Here is a 22,396-nt window from a genome sequence, read left to right as displayed (position 1 = left end):
CAGGTAGATTCTCAGCTAAATTCTACCAACCCTTTAAGAAAAACTAAGGCCACTACTCCTCAAATTACTCCATGAAATGAAAAGAGAGGGAACACTTCCAAATTCATTCTATGAAGTCAGTATCACACTCCCACCAAAACCAGATAAGGATGCATCAAGGAAAGAAAACTATAGACCCAACTCCCTGATGAACTTAGAGGCAAACATTCTTTATACAATATTAGCAAGTCTTGTTCAACAACGTATTAAGATTGTACACCATGACCAAGTTGGTTTTATTCCAGAGATGCAAAGACAGATGGTCTAATATATGTAAATCAGTAAATGTAATTCATCACATCAACAGAATTAAAGACAAAAATCACTTAGTCATCTCCATAGATGCAGAGAAAGCCTTCAACAAAATTTAGCACCCATTCATGATAAAAGCACTGAAGAAAGTAGGGATAGAAGAAACCTATATCAACATCTTAAAGGCTGCATATAAAAACCCCAAATCCAACATCATAGTAGATGGGGAAAAATTGTAAGCATTTTGTTTAAAATCTGGAACAAGACAAGGATGTCCACTCTCACCACTCCTATTTAATGTAGTGCTAGAAATGCTAGCCAGAGTAACTAGGCAAGAGAAGGAAATAAGAGATAAAAATAGAAAAGGAAAAAGTCAAATTATCACTGTGTTTAGATATGACCCTACACCTAGAAGATTCAAATACCTCCAGCAAAGAGTTGCTAGAGCTAATAAATTTGGCAAAGTAGCAGGTTGCAAAATCAACATACAAAAATAAATAGCTTTCCTGTATACCACCAATTCATCTGTGGATACATTAGGAAAATAATTCCATTTACAATAGCCTCAAGAAATACATACCTAGGAATAAATCTACCCAAGGTGGTGAAATACTTCTACAATGAAAACTGTAGAACATTTGAGCAAAGAATTGAAGGAGACATAAGAAGATGGAAAGATCTCTCATGTTCATGGATAGGCAAAATTAATATTGTTTAAATGGCCATATTACCAAAAGCAGCTTACGGATTTAATGCAATCCCCAGCAAAATACCAGTGACGTTCTTCACAGAACTAGAGAAAACAGTCCTAAGATTCATTTGGAAGAAAAGAAAACTCAGAACAGCCAAAGCAATCCTGAGTGAGAAGAGTGGTCCTGGAAGCCTCACAATACCTGGCTTCAATCACATCGCAGAGCTATAGTAACAAAAACTGCATGGTACTGGCATCAGAACAAACACACAGATAGACCAATGGAACAGAACACGAGACTCGGGGACAAATCCACTCACCTACAGTCATCTGATCCTTGACAAAGGGGCTCAAACATACACTGGAGAAAAGACAGTTTTTTTTTTTTTTTTTACAAATGGTGCTGGGAGAAGTAGTTATCCATATGTAGAAGAATGAAACTAGACCCTTAATGTGCACCCTGCACAGAAGTCAACTCAAAATGGATCACGGACCAATATAATCAGCAAAATCATATTGTCGTATTGTGTGCATGTACAAATGTGTAACAACAAATCTGGTCTAATTCCATAGCTTCTGGAAACAGACCAGAAACTGTGCATCTCCAAGACAGAAACATAGGGTCAGCACTCCAGCATACAGGCAATGACTCTCTCAGTAAGGACCTAAAGCTCAGAAAATAGGGCCAAGGGTTAATAAATGGGGTGGCATCAAATTAAAAAGCTTTTACACAGCAAAGGAAACAAGAATGTGAAGAGAGAGGGTTGTGGCTCAGTGGCAGAGGGCTTGCCGAGCATGTGTGAGGCCCTGGGTTCGATCCCTGGCACCACATAAAAATAAAAAAAAATAAAGGTATTTAAAAATGTGAAGAGAGAATCTTCAGAAGGGGAGAAAATGTTGCTTCTACGCTTCTGACGATTAATATCTAGAATATATAGAGTTCAAAAACTTCAAAAAATCATAACCCAATTAACAAATGGGCAAATGAATTAAACACACTACTCAAAAGATACAAATGGCCAACAAATACATGAGAAATATGTTCACCGTCATTAGCCATTAGGGAAATGCAAATCAAAACTACACTGAGATTTCAGCTCACGGCCGTCAGAATGGCCGTCATCAAGAATACAAATAACAAATTCTGGAGAGGATGCAGAGAAAAAGGAACCCTTCTACACTTTTGGTGGGACTGTAAATTAGTATAACCACTATGGAAATCGGCATGGAGATTCCTCAAAAGACTAGGCTTGGACCCACCATATGACCCAGATAGTCCCCTCCTCAGCATTTATCCTGAGGACTTAAACTAGTTATACCACAGTGACACACACACACCTATGTTCACAGCAGCACAATAGCCAAACTGAGGGACTCACCTAGGTGTCTACCAACAGGTGAAGGGACGAAGAAAGTGTGGTGTCTATGTACACTGGAGACTTATTCAGCCATGAAGAAGAATGACATATAATTTGTAGGAAAATGGATAGAACTTGAGACTATTATGTTAAGTGAAATAAGCCAAACTCAGAAGGTCGAGGGTCACATAATTTTATCTCATATGAAGAAGCTAGAGAGGGAAAAGGAAACAAAAGGGGGCGGAGGGGTTCGCGAAAATCAAAGCAAGATCCTTAGAGAAAATGGACCTGGGGGAGGGAGGTGGTGGGGAGTGATATTGGCCAAGTTAAAATGCCGTATTGTGTGACCATGTGAATATGTAACAACAGATCCCATATCGTAGAACTGTGAGGATGCACCGGAACAAAAAGTGGGCGGAAAAATGTGTCAGTCCTGAAATAGGAGGAAAGAAATAGGCTTATTTAGATGAGCTCTCCAGTGGGTCCAGTGTGTGGCCTTCACCTCACAGGGCCAGAGCTTGGCCTGGTCCCTGTCCCTTGCTTTAGCAGACAGGAGGCACAGTAAGCACACCTAAGGTTTGTAAAGTGCGTCCCAGAGTCTTACCGGAGGCACCTCACTGTGCACACACCTGTACGAGGGGTTTGCTGCTAATTCAAAACCACAGTGAGGAAACGGGCACAGAGAGGGTGAGTGTCTTCCTCAAGGTCATTCAGACAGGCAGAGCTCGCCTTCACGCTCAGAGCAGAGGCCGTCAGAGCCCACCCTGCGGTGCCCTGTCACACAGCCCCCCGTGGAAGCTTACACCAAGTGTCAGCTTTTTAAATATTCGTTTATACCAGGACACGAGATGGCGTTGTCCTCTGCCCACTCTGTGCCAGTAGCAATCATCCACCCGCCATCCACTTGCAGGTGTGATCAACAAAAATAACTTCAAACGTCACCAAGTGTCCCTTGAAGTCAAAACTGCTCCCAGGTTGGCACCAATTCTCCTGATGTCCCTTTAAAATCGCTCCTTCCCTGGGCTGCTTAAGAGAGTGGCTACAGAGATGGGAGCTGGTGTCAAGGCTGACACTTGGGGACATGTGGCTGTGACAGTGGAGCACTGACCCCTGGGCAGTTAGCGGGCGATGCTGTCAGCCCCTCCCTCCCCCCTCCCTCCCCCTCCCTCCCCCTCTTCTCGACTCCTTAGCTTCTCAGGCCCCATCTCAGGGGCGACCCTGCTTGTCTCTCTGCTCGGATACACGTGTGTTGACTTTATAATCACACTTTTAGCAGGAAGCACATGCTACTTTACGGAGTTCCCCATTCAGCGGCAGCAACCCTAAATAACAAAGTGTCTCTTCTCCCTGTTAGGCAGCTCAGAGAGGCTGGGATATTCCCCCACAGACACACAGGCAGCGGGACAGAACTGGCATCCAAACCCCGGTGGGTTTGACTGCAAAGTCTGCAGACCTAACCTCCCTGCTGAGCCCAGCTGCCTCTTCTGGGATGAATCTGCACTTTGTAAAGCACATGAGCAGGGCCTGGTGTGGTCAGCAGGCATGTAACTTTGAGTCCCGGGGTGGGTTTGAAGTGAGTCCACCCTGTGGCTGTGCCAGCTCGGGTGTGCCACTCTGAGGTTGGCTGCCTCCCCGGGGAAGGGATGAGAGCAGCAGTGGCCTCTGGGAGGATTAAAGGGCTAATGAGCCTGGAGTGTCCGCGTGAGCTGGACGGCCATGTGTGTGGTGAAGGGGCCTCTTTTTGAGTGTTGGGGGCAGAAACGGACTCACCGTCTTGTGAAAGCTGTCAGGCTGCCCACGGATGGCGGAGGCTCACTAGCAGGCTGTGAGCACAGGTGGATACTCTGCTTCTCTTCCCCCAGCTGATTCAGCTACAGGGGTCCCTTGTCACAACTCTTGGCCATTAGAGTTCCGGGCTGTCACATCCCCTTCACCAGCGGAGCAGACACAAGCCCAAGGCTCGGCCCTTCTGATTAGCCCAAGTCCCATCACGTGCCAGTTTCTGAGTGGCTGGGGCAGGGCTGTCCTTTGTTTGGGCCTCGGTCACGTGACTCCATCTCCTGGCCTCCAGGGGAGATGACCCTGTTAGAACCAAACTGTCCGAGAGAGGGGGAGGCACGATCCCCAAGCCAGGGGGGTGGTTGCTGGGTGAGGACTTGGGACATGTCCACAGGACACTAATGCTGTCATCACTGCTTTCATTGGTGTCAATCTTGGCTGGCTCCTCAGTTCCCCAGGAAGACCCTCGTTAGGTGGCATGGGTGTGGGTGTGTGGAAGGGATGGCTCGATTTCCACCTAATCTGTTTCCGTTCATTGGTCCAAAGCTGGATGCCAGTAGCTGTTTGGGCTCACAGCCTGTTGGCTAGAGTCTCATCACATGACCTCAGCTTCCTGCAAAGAAGACTAGGAAATGGAGTCCCTAGAATCCTCCCCCCAGGGCACCCTGCATGTTCACTCCTTCCACTGGCTTGAAGCAGGTGGGTATGGCGATCTGAGAAGCCACAAGCTGAGAATAGGGACTGGAGGGTGGGAATGAGAAAAAACAGGCTCAGGACCCCAAGTCATTGCTAGAGGAGAGTATCTCCCTGGTCTAGAGCAGTTGTTTTGGACTTTATGTGATCAAAAAATAACGCTCTACCATGTTTGGCCCACTATATGTGCCGGGGCTTGTTTGTTACAGCAGCTAGTGTTGTACTGACTGACACAGGGTTATCCTTCCTCCTTCCCTTGGGCCTCGGAGGCAGGGCTGGACTGGGATGGACCTCCAGCCTCTGCCCCAGTGGTGGATTGGGGAGGAGAGGGCTGTGGGAGAATGAAGTCCTCTCAGCAGCTCCTGGTCCCCTGCACCATGCACTGGAGGGAGTTTTGAGGGGCCCCTAAATGATGACCCATCTTCACGGGCCTTTAGCTTTTATTTCCAAAGCCCCAGGTAACAAAGTAGGGTGCTCTGAGAAAGTATTGGCCATCAGTTTAATTATGAAGCACCGAGGCTCCCTGGATGAGCATGCACAGCGACTTCTACCTTTATGAGCGGTTTTATTACTCGGAATTGCCTGTCAGGAGCTTTAAACAGCCCCTCAGAGCATCTGATTGCACCCTTGTAGTCGACACGTGCTGCTAATGGGTGCTGTACTTCCGAACGCCTATTTGCTGTGTGGATTTAGTCATCCTGGAAGACTGATCTCTGGTTAAATAATGCGTGATTTCAAAGCATCTCCATAGAGTCTTGGTGCCCAGGGCCGTGCTTCTGGGTCCCAGTTCCCACATGCTTTCTGACAGAGGTCCACGGGGACGGCCCTGGTTGCCAGGGTCTGAAGCCACAGGCTGTTGGTTTTCGTGGGGGAGCGTGGGAGCTGTAGATCTGGGGCCCCACCCTGGACAGTAGGCGGCAGGCCCAGGGTGTGGGATGTGCGTTCCCAGGCAGCACACCTGTGCTTCTGCATCCCAGGGTGTGTTACTGCCCTCGCGTCGGGTTCTGTGCTCAGGCCCCGGGGTTCTGAGAACGTGCAGGACGCCTGCTGTCCCCCTGCTGAAGGAGCCGGAGATCTGGGGTCCTGCATCCTCCCTGATGGGTTTTCAGATTCTCTCTGCTTGATCCCCAGTTCTCTAACGAGCACCTGAAATTGATTCTCACCTGGTTGAGCACAGCAGGGTGATTGCTGGCTCCCTATCTCCTTCTTGATCTCTTGCTTGTACCAAGAGCCCCTTCCCCTCCCTCTTCCTTAACTCAGGTCATGTGGAAGGAGGACTCTTAGGCTCTGCAACTGTGTGCCAAGTGCTCAGCCTTTCTGGGCCTCACTTAGCCCAGCTGTAGTGGGGGGGACGACCAGTACTTACGTGGCTGAGGTGCATGACCTTGCTATGGGGGAAGTGTCTCCCTTCCTGAATTCACACGTTGGAATCTTCAGCTCCTGTACCTTGGGGTGAGAGGAAACGGGGCTGCTCAGATCTGGTTAAGATGACATCAGATGGTACAGGGGTGGGGGTGGGCTGGGCTTCTTCCTTACCAAAGGGGGAATTTGGATGGGGACATGGGACACACCACATGGAGGCTGGAGGTGAGCTGCCACAGGCAAGGCGCTTAGCCATGGCTGCAAACCCTGGCAGCTGAGGGGAGGCACCGGCAGACCCTCCTCAGAGGGAGACCTGGCTGACCCCCTGGACGTCCGCTGGGGCCTGTAAGAAGAAGCATCTCTGTGAAGCGCTGCTCCTGCGGCCCTGGGAGGCGGACACCTTCGGAGCCTGGAGCCTCGGAGCTTGGTGAGGCCTGATTCCCAGCAGCCCCAGCGCTGAGAAGGACACCAGGGCCTGCGTGTGCCACCATTTCTCGGGGTGGACAGCTTCCCCACCACGCCTGGCACTGTCCCGTGTGTCTCCCATCGTCCTATGGGGCGCGTCCCCAGAATCCTATCTCAGGAGGCAGAATGGAGGTTCAAGGGCGCAGAGTGACTTGCTCAGGGCCAAGCAGGTTGTAATCGGGGAGAGAGTGGGCGAGCCCAGGTCACTGCTGCAGGCGGGGGCTCCGTTGCCCTGTGGAGTATTGGGCACCTGTGAACCTGGGTGTGGTGTAGGCGTGACTTCCTGGGTGGGGGGTGGCGCCCACCTGTTGGGGTGGGGATTGGAGCAGTCTGTGTCGTGGGGCATCCTTTGAGGTGGAGCTTTGCTTTCTACCCCTCTCTGCCAATTGTGTCACTTTCCCACAATCCATCCTGGTGTGACAACCAGAAATCATCTCCAAACATTATGGAGTGTTCTTTAAAGTTGAAACTGTCCTCATTTGGGAACCGCTGCTGCAGATGTCCGTTTCTAAGTCACAGCCCATGTCACCAGGGAAAGGGTGGTCAGGCCGGGAGGGTGTTTCAGGGTGCTTACGGGGGGCCCTCTGCACTGTGCCTAACAAAGGTACCTGGTCTGACGGTGAAGCTGTTGATGCCGCGGCCCTCTGGGCAGCAGAGGGCAGGGCAGGGCAGGGCTTCCATTTTGCCGGGGACATGGCTCTTCCATTGGTGGATGCTGGGTGATGGTGTGAGGCCTGAAGTCCAGGTGAGGGTGCCATGGCCCACAGTTGTCCACGTTGTGACAGATCTTTAAAGCCGGGGTGAGGAGAAGTGGCTGCCCGCAGTGGCCCAGCAGTGGGGCAGGTAGAACCAGTTCATTCCTTTAGCTCACCCTCGTTCCCTCCTGAAGTACCTGCTGGTGGGGGGGATGCTGATGAGGGCCCTGGATTGAGAGCTGTGTCTGAACCCCCGGGGGACCTGGGACCCCGTCTTCACCTCTCCAAGCCTCATAGTCCACTAGGACTTCAGCACCAGGGGGACCCTCGTGAGGAGCAGAGGAGCAGCATCCTGACAGGTCACAGCTCGGCCTGGCAGACGGGGCGCTCACCAGATAGGTGGCTTCTGTAGCCTCTCCTATCCAATAGTGGAGCCAGGCTACGGGGACAGGAAGCATCAAGGCCACGCTGATCTGAGTTTCTCCACCTCAGGGTCATGACGTGGAGTCAGACCCTTCTGTGCTGGGCTGGGGCTGAGCTGTGTCTCCCAGGATGTAGCTGCACCCCTGGCTCTGACCACTGTCTGCCAGCAGCACCCTTCCTCTGCTGCGACACCCAAACCCTCGTGGTGGTGTGGACATTCTCGGTGAGGAGAATCTCCCAGGTGAGAACTGATGTTCTGGGTCATCGGATCTTAGTCCCTTCTGCTCAATGCAGGGACTATGGTGTCGGCAGCAGCTGGGAGCCCCAGGAAATGCAAACTCTGAGGGTGGGGAGCAGCCTCGCTGATCAGAACCTGCCTTTCAGCAGTGGCCCAGCTGAGCCCGATGCCCAGGCCAGCTCCAGGGCAGACAGAGCATGTCGGTCTCTGTGACCCCAGGACGGGCCGCAGAGCAGTGCTGACATGGCTGAATGAATGAGTGAATTGCTGCAGAACTATAGATGCCTCCCTAAGACTCCAACAGCCAGCCTCACTGCCCACCGCTGTGCCCCGTGTTACTGGCTCTGACCAGCTAAAACCAGTCCTTTATCAAGGTGACTTGACCCTACGACCCTAGCTCATCTTGTGCTTCCAGATTGGGGGCCCTGGGTGGGTGGTGGGTGGCACAGCAGCCACTGTGGGCAGGTGTGGCTCTCAGGTCCCCACAGTCCTCCTCCTCCCCTTTCCTTCTGGAGACCCTGATACAGATGGCCTGGGGTGGGGACCTCGAGGCAGGGATGTTAAAGGCTTTTCACAGTGAGCTGGAGTTGAGCGTGTCTAATTTTCTTCTATTTTTAAAAAAAGTTTGTGTTGCAGCGAGTCTGAGACGAGGCACTGGGGGAAGATCCAGATGTGGCAGCTTCAGAACTTTTCTTGCTTTGTCTCCCAAAGTACAACACGGATGAGTGAGCAGGCGGGTGGGGTGGGGGAAGGGACTCCAGAGGAGGGCGAGGGCGCCGTGGGGGTTTGGGGTGCTCCTTCTCGTGGGCCAGGGACTGGAGGCTGAACTGTGCTGAAGGCAGTTCACGGAGCCCCTGCTCAGACAGCCTCCTGTCTCAGATTCGGGGCAGACCTGGGGATTGGACTCCAGTGCTTTCAGAAGCGAGCAGCCCGTGTTGATAGGGCTTAGGGTGTCTGCTGAGCCCACTCGGTGGGAAGGTGTCTGCTCTCGTGGTGGCAACCAGCAAGGCCCACAGTGTGGAGAGAACCCCATCTCTGGGCAGGGCGCTCAGCTGCGGGTATGCTGGGAGCACTTCCTGTTGGAGCGTTGTCTGTTGCGGGCGGTTGAGCCTCTATGTTGTGCAGAGAATGCAGGACATTTAGACTCTGAGCAGACTTCAGATGACCGCAGAGGCTTGGCCGAAATCCCTGCTGAGCCCCAGTAGCTGTCACAGCATGGATGAGGCATTATCCACTCCTGATGAAGACTGATTGTAGAATAACTGGATTCTCAAAGATCCTAATTCTGGAAATCAATTAGATTAATCGGCCTTGTAAAACGACCGTGCAGAGTGTGTTTCAAGGTGACTGGGGAAGTTCCAGAGCCGCTGAGTGGTGCAGGCGGTGCTGTTGGTGAGAGGTTTGACTTGGTTTGCAGCGTGGCTTTGACATGGAGCTGAGTCGTCCCCCCCCATGAGGGACGTGGGCTGAAGCAACAGGCTACGACCCAACGTGATTCAAGAAGAGGAATGGCTGAGACGGGGACAGCAAGGGGCCCACTGTCCCTCACTGAACTGATCCTGGCAGGGCACGGTTGTCGTGCAGGCTGGCCGTGCTGCCCCTGCCTCTGGCCTGTCTCTAAACTTCTGTGTGATGAGGTTTCCGTCTGCGGTCGTGAGTGAGTGCGGCTGACGGCTGAGCCCAGTCCTGCAGCGGTAAGGCAGGCTGGGGAGGAGGGTGTGGCTGCGCTCTGCTTTCCTGTGGGCGACGAGGTTTGTTGCTTAACAAGTCACACATAGTAGAAAATTTATTAAACACAAGAAGGCTGCAGATGCTTGGTGGCCACAATAAGGCACCGATTTTCATTAGGGTGGAGTGGATATTTCCTGTGTTCCCTCAATTCACCTATTGAACAAATGGATGACTACCTTATGGGGCTTACATGCTACTGGGAGAGACACAGAAAGTTAGGTTCTAGAGGACACTAACCCACCTGGGAGCCACTAGCTACATGAGGCTATTTAGGTTTAAACAATTAAATTAAATATCCAGTTCCTTAGTCAGGTAGCCACTTCTCAAGTGCTGAGTAGCCACATGCAGCCAGTCGCTACTACGTTGGGCAGCTCTTCAATGCACAGTAAAACACCTTTCCTTAATCTCTCCCGCTCACCTAAATGATGTAAATTCTCATGACTATGACTATGACTGTGCCCCACCCTGGGTAGGATTCCTTTCCAACTGTGGTCTTGGCAACTGAAGAAATGAGCTCTCTGTCTCCAAAATGCCGCACCAAGACGTGGGATGAAAATCCCAGGCATCCTGACTCCAAGAAGAAGAAAATGGAAAGTAAAAGGGGCCACCAGTCCAAGTGATGGGTACACCGTACAGAAAGCTTCGGCAAGGCTTGAAGTCCTGGGAGTGAGCTGCTGCCCTGCCCTTCAGCTCTGCAGCTCTGCCGCCGGGCTCCGGACACTGCTCTCTGGATCCTGCCTCTGCCCCTTTCCTGGGACAGGAGCGTGTGCTCGGCAGCGGAGCAGTCTCCGTCCGTCTCTTGACTAGAACGCAGAAGTGTGGAGAGCTGCTTCCTTGTGCCTTCTCTTTCCTCCCGGTTTGACCTGGGGATGTCTCTGCTGGGGTCACCTCCTTCAGAACTTTGTGGATCTCTCACGTACGTTACCGGGATTCGCACCATAGACAAGAGGCTCATCCACACCCGTTTCTGAGAGAATCTCTACCTTTGGCTACCGCTGAGATGGCTGAAGGGGCCATGGGTCTCATCCGTAATCTCTGCAGGGACCTTTTTGGTGACTGAATACTCTGAAATTTTGATCTTTCTGATCAAAAGGTTGTGCAGCCACACACACCTGGCTTCTTCTCTAGAGGACAATTTCTGCAACAGCTAATGTCTAATTTTAGCATCCTTGGCCATCTGCATAGGCCAGGAAGTTCCCAGATCATCAAACCCTGGATCTGTTCTGTGGAACTTTCATTCCGTAATTGATCTCCCTCCTCCCCTCTTTTACTCTAGGTAGTGAGAGACAGCCGGGCTGTTCCTCCAACACACTTGGAAACTCCCGAGCTGAATACCTGAGGTCTGTGTTTCATGACAGCAGGACACATCTGTCCCTGAATAGCAAGGCTTGTGGGTCCTCTGCTCTGCACGGTGCTCCCACCTCTCCCTGAGCACCCACCAGCAGCACCTTTAAGGTCCCACACTGCTCCTGTTTTTACTAATAGTCAGTTCATGTGGCCCGAGGTGTCCTCTCAGGCAATTTGGGTTTTTCTGTGATGCCTCTCACTCCTCCTGGGCCCCCGCAGCAGTCTCGCCTGTCTGTCTAACGTGCAGACCCTCCGTCTGCTCAAGGCAGTCAAGGTCTCCTATCATGCCCCCAGGCTCCTGCTACTCACCACCCCGTCTAGTCCACAGGATTGTCCATATTGTATGCAATTACTGCAGCAGAACTTCACTTGCAGATTTCACTTTTTTGCTCCTGTTCTACCGTGGCCCTGACAAGTCACCTTGTGGTTACATTGGTTGGCCGTCGGGCACGGGTCTCATGGGTCGGCAGGGTGGCAGCACCTCTTTCCCTCCTGGGGGCTGGAGTGGGGGTGGTTTCCCTGCTCCTCTGTCTTGCTGGCAGAATCCCGTCCCCGAGGTGGGATCAAGGTACTGGTTTTCCTGCTGGCTACAGTCTGACAATCACAGAGGCCATGCACTCCTTGGCTCATGGCCGCCTTACCTCTCTTCCCAGGAATGACAGGTCATGTGGTCCTCACATCATGTCTCCTGGACTTTATTCTGACCCTGTTGGGAACAGTGATCTCTGCTTGGAAGGACTTATGTGATTAGATTGAATTTACTCGGATGATCCCGGATAAACTTGTCTCAAGCAAGTTTATCCTTAATCTGAAAAATCTGCTTGTCCATGTAAGGTGACATGGCCACTGATCCTGGAGATTAAGCTGGGGACATCTGGCTGGGCACAATTCACAAGCCACTTGTCAAGCAGGAACGAGCTTTATTTTTAGAACACACACCGCACCATACAAGCTCTCCAGGAATTCCCTCAGAGCCCAACTGCCACAACCGGCTCTTCCGGCGAGCACACTCTACTGGAACTCTTAGGTCCCGCTCTTGAGGCCGATTTGCTGGGTCGCGTGGGCGGAGCCAAAAGAGTCCCCCAGTGAGCAGCTCCATGGTCTGAAAGGGCGGGGAAACAGCCCAATGAGCATCACCGCAGAGGAGCCAATCAGCTGGAAGTTTGCTGGGGCTGCGGTGAGCCAATCAGCTGGAAGTTTGCTGGGGCCGCTTTGGCTATGGCTCTCAACATCTCCCCCTCTCTGTTTAATTAAACAACAGACATGTGGCTTAGGGACCGTGCCTGTCTTAGGTTGTCCAATAGTACATATGGTCCTTAACCATCATCGGATGAGCAGACCTCAAGGCCTCCTGTCTTAGGTTGGTACCATTGCAATTGGATCTTACCCGTCATTGACTACCCGTCCAGCACATAGCCACACCTGTGGATAGGCTTTTGTACCAGTGGGGGAGTGAGGTTCTTTGCCTCACCTCTGTTGGCCCCCAAATTTTAGCTGAACGATCATGACAAGCAGAAGGGAGGAGGCCATACACCAAGCCAACTGACGGCTCCTTTTGGAAAAATTGTACCACTGATGACACCATCAGCAAAAATACCCCAGCACTACCACAAGTCGCTGCACCAACAGATAGTTCACAATGCATACAGGTGAGTTCACAATGCATACAAGTGATACATAGTCAAGGCAAGTTCTGCAAGCAGTTCAGTGATAGCTATTGCAGAAGCTGTAGTTTGGTTTTATCTTTGTCTTCACCGGCACTGGGATGAAGATAGGAATTCTGGCAATAATGGCTAAAGAAAAAATTATGTAACATTCCAGCAGGCACTAAAAGAAAACAATTTTCTGAACAATTTACATTATCCTGAACAGAATTATTAAATATAATGAAAAGGAAAGGTGAAAGTAAAAAAACAGATCTGTTAACCTCCTTTTTTGTTCACATATTAAAACAATCCTCAACAGCTGTTTATCCAATTTAAATTAAAGCATTTAAATCATGTGAATAAGAAAAAAAAATATTTGGATCCATTTTTTCATGAGCGTTCAACATATATGATATATGGACATATGCACATACAAACATACAACACAAAACACAAGTGTGCACACATAATATAATACATACAACACATAACATAATAGTAAATGCCTTGTAACTTTTTATAGGTGAAATCTCCATTGCAATGTTTAAAAACTCCATAGTCAAAAAATAGAACTGATCAGCAAAACATTAACCTAGGTCTGTATGAGCTCAAAAAACAAAATAGAACTTCATGATGTGGGAAAGGGCAATAATAAAATAGATATTGAAAACAGCATCCTGGTTTCATTAGCCTCCAGGTATGGAAGAACCACTGTTGCAGATGTAAGGATAGCCAAACTGGAGTTCTGGATATCAGCTGTTATGGATTTGAGCCAAATTATCTTCTTTTTGGTCTGTAGAAATCGCTTTAGTTAGTCTCTCTGGAATCCAAATCGGCTGCTGTTCTTCCTGTGGAAACACAGAAATAGACCCCCGACTCCAGACAATCACTGGGTCAGGACCTTTCCATTGTCCTGTTAGAATATCCTTCCAAAGTACCTTGGGCTTATGTACATTTTTTGGACACATATGCCTTTCCGCAGCACTAAGCCCTGATGAATCCAAATTCTAAAAGTTTAGAGTAAAAAGGGTTATTTTAAGTTTATCTTTGGGGAATATATACCCCTTCCCAATTCCCTCTTTTTGCTTTAATAAGTACATTTTAATAGTTTGATGAGCTCTTTCATCTATGCCTTGTCCCTGTGGATTGTATGGGATTCCTGTTATATGAGTAATGCCAAATGATGAGCAAAATTGTTTAAAAGAGGTAGAAGTATAACCAGGGGCATTATCTGTTTTTAACTGTTTTGGAACCCACAGTGGCAAAATTTTGTAAGCAATGAGCTATAATATCTTTAGTTTTTTCTCCGGCATGAAGGGAGCCCATCAAAAATCCGGAAGAAGTATCAACTGTAATATGCAAATATTTTAAACCCCTCTTTAATGAACCATGGGCTACACCTTTGTATCGTCTTAACGTATGCCCTAACTGTTCTTGATTTTACTGAGATGCCTCCTTCCTCTAGCACTTTACTTAACACTCTTTTGGCTTGGTTCTTATTAATTTTTAATTCCATAATTCTGGAAGTTTGCTGGGGCTGCGGTGAGCCAATCAGCTGGAAGTTTGCTGGGGCCACTTCAGCTGTGGCTCTCAACAGTCTGACAAGCACGGAGGCCATGCACTCCTTGGCTCATGGCCGCCTTACCTCTCTTCCCAGCAATGACAGGTCATGTGGTCCTCACATCATGTCTCCTGGACTTTATTCTGACCCTGTTGGGAACAGTGATCTCTGCTTGGAAGGACTTATGTGATTAGATTGAATTTACTTGGATGATCCCGGATAAACTTGTCTCAAGCTCTTTGTCCTTAATCTGCAAAGTCCACTTGTCCATGTGAGGTGACATGGCCACTGATCCTGGAGATTAAGCTGGGGACATCTTTTGGGAGCATTGTTCTGTCTACAGCGAGAGTTACACAGGGTTTCCCCATGTTTGCTAGGAGCTGTGACTCATTACCAGATCAGGGTGAGAGTCACAGATACTGAGGATTCCTCTGGACCCTTGGTGACTTCCCTGCCTGGGTTCTGGAGCAGGCATTTCCTGACCCCATAGGCACAGAGCTGTCGTTGGCTGGAGCAGGGCATTTGTGGGGACTTCAGTAGCCCAGAGTGGGAGAGGGTGGAGGCCCAGGCCTGGGGCTGAGTCTGAGCTCGTTAGATGGTGTGGATCCAAATGCCAATCCCTCCACTTGACACGGAACCCTTTGTGCCGTAACCTCCTAAAAGGGGGACATTCAAAATGCACCCAGGGTGACTGTTGGACGGGCTTACATAGTCTTCATGCTGCACCCTGGCACACAGAGACTTGGTGGGGGCCCTTGGGAGGGGTTGGAGATGTGCTGTGATTTGTAAAATGCTCCTGAGCACAGGCAAGACCTGCCTCCCAGAATTCCCTGTGTCTGGCGTGGGACTCAATCCTCAGGCACCTGTGGTTCCCGGTGGTTGGTTCAGGGACATGCAGGAAGTGGTGGGGGACACTGGGTCCCAAAGAGGCCCCAGGTGCAAAGGAGTCTGGGCTTTGTCCCCAAGGAGGGATGTGGGGAGGTCACTCTGTGTCCCTGTTGTTTGCCTTTAAACCCCATCCTAAGTGATCAGTGGAAACAGTTAACTTGCAAGTAGGACGAGATTGTGAGAATTTTCTTCTTATCCCCCTGCCCACCAGATTATATTCTTATATTGTACAATAAAAAAGAGACCAAATTCAAACTTTGAATTCTGCTTAGATGTATTTCTTGAGGATTGTGATCTTGGAAACTTGGATTCATTACCAAAAAAAAAAAAAAAAAATGACAAGGAGTCTTTAAATTGACTTTATTTTGGTCACAGGAGAACTGGGAACTTAACATTGAAGAAGTAAACAAGCATTTTATCGCGTGTTTCAAGGAGGGTTTTGGCTTTGACAGGGTAAAATTATTTTTGATTGGAAAAAGCACATTTCAGCATTTAACCAAGATGAAAGTCTTACATTACTTCACAGATTTTTTTTTTCCCATCCTGATTTCTGCCAGCTGTCTTGGATAGAAGGCATTTCTTTTTCTAAAGCTAAGAGACGGATAAGGATAAAGATGTTAAATAGCAAGAGCACTGAAAGGCAAGACAAAGGAAGCCAAAACTTTTTTTTAAAAAATCAAAAGGATCTAGGTCTTAGACACCAGTCGGCACTCCTAAAACACCTGTTTCTACCCTGGAGCACGGAATTCGCTGGACCACTGCTGCTGGCTGCAGGCTGTTCATTACTATACTCTGGAGAAGGGAGATGGAAGATTCCATGTGTGCAAATTTGGGGTAAAAATCAGCATAAGTCGGCGGGGCAGTTTTCACCAACGCCAGAGAACTTCTCAGAGGTGACGTGTATTACGAAATATCAAGATACTGCTGAGTAGCGGGGAATCTCGAGCCTGTTGGACCCTGGGATTCTTTTGTCAGCTTAATGGGAGGCCCACGGGTTAGACCCTCGTGCTCCAACACCAGCTTTGATAGTGAGACCTTGGGAAACCCATGGTAGTGGAGCCAGCGCTGTTTCTCAAATTGTGGCCCCTGAAGCGTCTGGGTCTAGGTCACCTGCAGGGACTGTGGAGTGTCCGCACTTCCAGGCCTGATCTTAGAGCTCCTATAGGATCCCTGGGAATAACATTCAGGGCTCTGAGTTTCTAAAAACACCCCAGGTCTATGCTGCCCAACGTGTGTCCTCTGGACCAGCAGCTCCGGTGTCACCTACGAGCTCCTCAGAATGCAGGGTGTCAGCCCCTTCCCAGCGGGAGTCTGAACCTGCATGGTAAGAAGATCCTGGGGATGGGTACGTACAGTTAAGGTGGGAAGCACGGGGCCAGAGAATACAGCACCTGGTTTTATTTTCTATCTTGCTCTAACTAGGCATTTTATGTAAAATAAAACCAAATACAGAGTTCCATTTTTGTTAAAATCGTGATTTAAGGGACAGGCCTGGTGATCTCTCGCTTTGTCGGTCACCCCATGGAACATGACGCTGTGCTGATGGGGGCCTCGTGTCAGGGTTTGCTGCTCAGAGGTCATCAGTGTATTCACTGACCTTATTATTCCAACTGTCCAAGAGAACAGCCTCCTGAGGGCTGGTCCCACTGCAGACCTGTGGATGTGACGGTGGCCGTCAGGATCCGAGTGTGGGATGTTTGTCAGGAGCAATTAGCTCTACGTGGTGTGATCCCACCCTACTCCCTGTGCCGTCTCAGGAATTGCTTATATTCATCGGTGGAGTTTAATAACTCTGCTATTGATTTTGCTGAATGCAGCTACCTTGTATCCCAACCTAGGAAAGCAACAGAAGGGCTGATTTTAAGTGGGCAGCACAGACCACCCTCTTATTTACAGATGCATTGATTTTTTAGCAAGGGCAGTTAAAACTGTCGGCTTGAAACACTGGTTTCTTGAGTTTTTGAGTAAGTAGGCCACAACTGTGTTTTATTTCTTTGTAGATTCTGCACTTTGGTACTTTACTGTCCATGTTAATCGATAAAACAGGGGTTCAGTGTCTGCTCAGTGACCCATCCCGGGAACATAATCCAGCAGCCAAACATTGTTTTAACAGCCACTCGTAAGAGGAGACGGACCATGCCAGGGGCTTGCCCAGGGACGAGGATGAGCCTGCTTCCACCAGCCAGAGCAGAGAGCCTCATGGTTCATGGAACCCTGGGTGCTCCGCTCAGGAGACCTTGCCTTGGGAGTGGGAAACAGTCAGTCACAGGTCACACGTGACCCTGGTCTTATCTGCAAACCTTAAACACAGGACTCCAAAGCATCCCACTATTACGAGTCACTTAACTTCATCCCTGAACAGTGCTTTAAAAAAAAAGAAATCTACGACTAGTGAAAATCTCTCTTTCAACTGAAGCCAGATAGACTTTCTAGGGTTATGTGAAAGCTGAAGGAATCCGGTGGCCACAGCCCTCGTCCGTGGGGGACGCTCCAGGAAGTCCTAAGGCAGAGGAAGCTGATAGAAGGTGGGGTTTAAGGGAGGAAAAAGCAGGAACCTCGCAGCACAGAGGATGGTCGGGGTCTTCTCTTGCTGCTTAGGTCACCGTACATCACCTGGCTGTTTACGCACAGCAGCAAGGTCGTACAGTGGCTATGAGGTGGGTTGATGCACATGACCACGGTGACACCAGAGCCAGCAAGGAAAACCAGACGGGGCAGTGCAAGGTGCTGGGGGCCTGGGTAGGGTGTTGCTTGAAGGAGACTGTGATAAAAGACACCGAAAATCCCACCTCTCCCTCTACAGTGAGAAAAGCCAGAGCTGTCGCTGATATGCCAACAAAGAGAAAATGGAGTCATTGAGAATGTTCAATGGGGGGAAAAGGCAGAAAAGGAAGGAAAACACCCAAAATGTGGAAGTAAACGGCAAAATGCAAGCTTCAGAGTCAGCCGTGTGGGTCCTCACTGCAAACTCAGATGACCAAACCTTGCCCTGACGACTAGAAAAGCAATACTGAGCCGTATGCTTAAGAGACACATTTTGAATATGAAGAAATGGAGAGATCACAGAAGTAAAATAAGAAAACACACCATCCTCACAGTAAGTGGATGAATCTGAGGGCCATAGTGACATCAAATAATGGATCTCAAACGTCGGTTTTCACTGGGCATAGAAGGGGCTGTTTGATGATGAGAAGGGGTGGTCATCGGGAGGACTCAGGAGCCCACACGTTTGTACGCCAGGTGACAGAGAACAGAGCACCCGAGGCACAGCTGCTCCCCATGCAGGGACGGGTAGGTCACACCTACAAGGGCCGTAAGCAGAACCAGTCAGATCCAGAATTGCAATGGGCGTATCAATACTCTCCAGACAGGAAACGTGGACACTAAGTCAGTGGTGGACAAAGGCCCAAAAGGCACAGCCAACCAGTTTGACCCGACTGACACAGAGCGCTACCCCCAACGGGGACTGACACATGATCTTTTCAAGAGCATTTAGAACATTTGCACAAATAAATGACATTCTGGGCCATAGAAGAGTCTCAATGACTCCAGAAGGATGCAGGCGGGGCACCGTGTGTTCTGGGGGCACGACAGCATTAAATCAGGAATCCATGACACAGGAAAACCGATGACTCTGGGAACCCCCAGGTGTTTGGAGACTGAGCAATGTATTCTAATAAGCCCCGGGTGGGAGAAAAGCAAAGGGGCGTTAAAAATCACTTTCAATTGAATGAAAATGAGTCAACAAAATGCCAAAATATTGTGGGACGCGATAAAAAGATGAATTTATAGCACTGATTAGACAAGAGGAAAGTTCTCTAGGTTGGGAAACTAGGAGCAAAAGAAGAGCAAAGAGAATCCACAGTGAGCAGAAAGACAACATAAAGGTCAGAGCGAAATGCAATAAAATGAAAAATAGAAAAATAGAAAATCAGTGAAACCAACAGCTGATTCTATAAGAAGATCGATACCTTGAGAGACATCCAGCCAGAATGATTAGGACAAAAAAGAAAGAAACCCAACACTGAGAGTATATCTATGTATGAGAGTTTATAACTTCAGACATATCTATAGCTTAAAGATACTAACGGGATATTAGGAACAATTTTACACCTATAAACTTGAAAAACTAAATAGATAAATTCCTCAAAAGATACAAACTAACCAAATTCACTAAATATCTAGGTAATTTGACTAACCCTGTATCTATTTTTGAAGCTTGAAATTGCAATTAAGAATCTTCCCCCAAAAGAAAATCCAGACCCATAGGGCTTATTGTTAAATTTTAATAAAATTTAAGAAAAATGAAATTAATTGTATGAAATTATTCTAGAAAATTAGGATGTTGATGATCTGAATTGAAGGCTTGATTCCCAAGGTTCAGAGATGTGCTTTTGGGAAGTGATTAGATCATGAGGGCTCTTACATCATCATTGGATTGATTCATTGATGGATCATAGCTGAATGGACTACTGGGGGGAGGGTAGAAATGACAGAAGGTGCGACTTTGTTGAAGAGGATGGGTCCTTGGGAGCGTGCCTTTGGGGACTATATCCTGTCCCTGGCCTCTGGCCCCCTCTCTGCTTCCTGGCCACCATGAGGTGAGCAGCTCTGTTCTGCATCACTATAAGTTCACTGCGATGGAGGCAAGCAACTAAGTACGAAAACGTATGAAACCAAGAGTCAAAATAAATCTTTCCTCCTTTAAGTTGATTTTCTCAGGTATTTTGTCACAACCATGAAAAGCTAACACAGTTACCTAATTTATTTTATGAGGCCAACATTACCCTGATACCAAAACCCAACAAAGAAATCACAAGAGAATGAAACTGCAGACCAGCATTCCTCATGAATATTGAGGCAAATATGCTAAATAAAAATTTTGCAAACCAAATCGACAATACATAAAAGGGATCATATATCATGGCCCAAGGTGGTTTATATGGGGCTGGTTTGACATTCAAACATCAATCCATGTAATTCATCATTTTAAGAAATGAAAAGTGGGCTGGGGCTGTGGTTCAGTGGTAGAGCACTTGCCTAGCATGTGTGAGGCACTGGGTTTGATCCTCAGCACCACATAAAAAAGTCTTATCAACAACTAAAACAAAACAAAAGTGAGAAACTCATGAATATCTCACTGGACACAGAAAAAAATATTTTTTGGAACCTAACACATGTACCTGACTCAAAACAATTCCTAACCAAGAAGGAATAGAAGGGAATGTCCTCACCTGATACAAGGCATCTATGAAAAGCCTCCGCTGCATACTTACATTAGAGGCTGAATGCCTTCCCTAAGATGAGCAGCGAGACCCAGGTGCTTGCTCCTGAGCCTCCTACTCCACACTGGGCTGGGATAAAAGTCACTTTTACATGCAAGAGAAACATGGAGCCCAGGGTGGAGAGGAAGAAATCAACCTGTCCTTATTTGCAGATGACAAGATGATCTATGTGAAAATCCAACGAGGTCTAAAAAAACAATTTGGAGCTAATGAGTTTTGCAAGGTTGCAGGACAACAAGATCATTACACAAAAGCAGTTATTTTTCTATATGCCAGCAGCAAACAACCAGAGATTGAGGTACAGAATAAATACCATCCACAATAACATCAAAGAAGGTGGACTACCTAGGGATAAATCTGACTGCAAGATTTTCACACTGAAAACCATACGATGCTGAAGAGAGAAATTAGTGAAGAATTAAATAAATGCAGATATGTTTACGGTGAGAAAAGGACTAATATTGTTGTGCTGTTTCTTCTAAATTGACCTACAAATTCTGTGCAATCCAAATTTAATGTCAAAAGGGCTATTTTTAGGGAGGGGTCATAGAAATTAATATGCGGATTCTCAAATTTAAACAGACATTGTAAAACTAGCCAAAGGCAGCTTTGAAAAGGGAACCAAGTTGGAGGGCTGACGTTATCTGACTTGGAGATTTGTTATAAAGCTGTAGTAATCTCGGCAGTGTCGTGTTGACATCAAGATAGATGTTTAGATCAATGGAACTGTGAAGAGAGTCCATGGAAAGAGTCTTTTTAGAAGATGATGCTGGGGGTAATTGGATATCTGGATCCAAACAAATGAACGCCAGCCTACATCTTGCAGCATATACAAAAAAAAAAAAAAAAAAAAAAAAAAAACAAAACTGAAAATGTGTCCTATGTAAACCCAAATCCGTAAACCATGTAGGAAAGGCCGTAGGAGAAAAATCTAGGTGACAAAGACCTCTTGGATTTGTCACCAAAAGCAAGACGGACTTAGAACTGATGAATAGAACTCTATGAAAATTAAATACTCTGCTCTTTGTAAAACACGGTTAAGAGAATGACAAGCCACAGCCTGGGAGAAACTGCTGAGAAATTATATATTTGATAAAGGACTCGAACGTATGAAGAATTCTCAAAACGAATACAAAAACGCCCAATGAAACAATGATGAAATATTTGAACAGACACTAACTGAATTACGTGGAGAATAATCCCATGAAAAGATGCTCAGCATCCTACTCACCAGAGAAATGCAGATTAAAACCACAATGCTGGCCCACTGTGTGTCCACCTGCATCACTAGCATGACAAGACTGACCACAGCATGCATCAGTGAGGATCTGGGGGCCTGGAACTCACACACGGCTGGGAGGAGAGTCAAGTGGTGTAACTGCTTTGGAAAGCAGGTTGGCGGTTTCTTACCTGGAGAAACGTCTACCCACCCATGGGGCCCAGACATTTCCCTTTGGGGGTATTTCCCGGCCAGAAAGGAGATCGAGTGCCTGAACGCACGTGCATGACTGCTCATGGTGGTTTTATTTGTAGTCATCGAAAACTGGGAACAACCCAAATGTCCACTGTCAGACAAATGGTGGAAACAGTTTGGGACATGCACCAATAATAAAATACCCTTCAGCAGTGAGAGGCGTGAACTCTTCCTAAGGCAGCAACGTGGGTGAATCTCCAAGGCTTTCTGCTGATTTGAAGACGCCAGGTAGAAAAGACCATGTATCTAATGTTCCTGTTTACATGAATTCTTAAAAAACCCCAAATAATCAGATCATTGTTTTGGGGGGAAGGGGTGGGGGCTGGGGGTGTGACGGGGGAGATTTCAAAGGGGCATAAGGAACTTTTGGGGATGAAGGGTGTTTACACCATCCCAAGTGAGATGGTGGTTTTCAGATGCGTGCACAGGTCCTGTTTCCTCAAGCTGTGCACTTGGCCACTAAATCCAG

The sequence above is a fragment of the Marmota flaviventris genome, chromosome 19 (assembly GCF_047511675.1).
Source record: "Marmota flaviventris isolate mMarFla1 chromosome 19, mMarFla1.hap1, whole genome shotgun sequence".
Taxonomy (NCBI): Eukaryota; Metazoa; Chordata; class Mammalia; order Rodentia; family Sciuridae; genus Marmota; species Marmota flaviventris.
Note: the sequence above shows the minus strand (reverse complement) of the source record.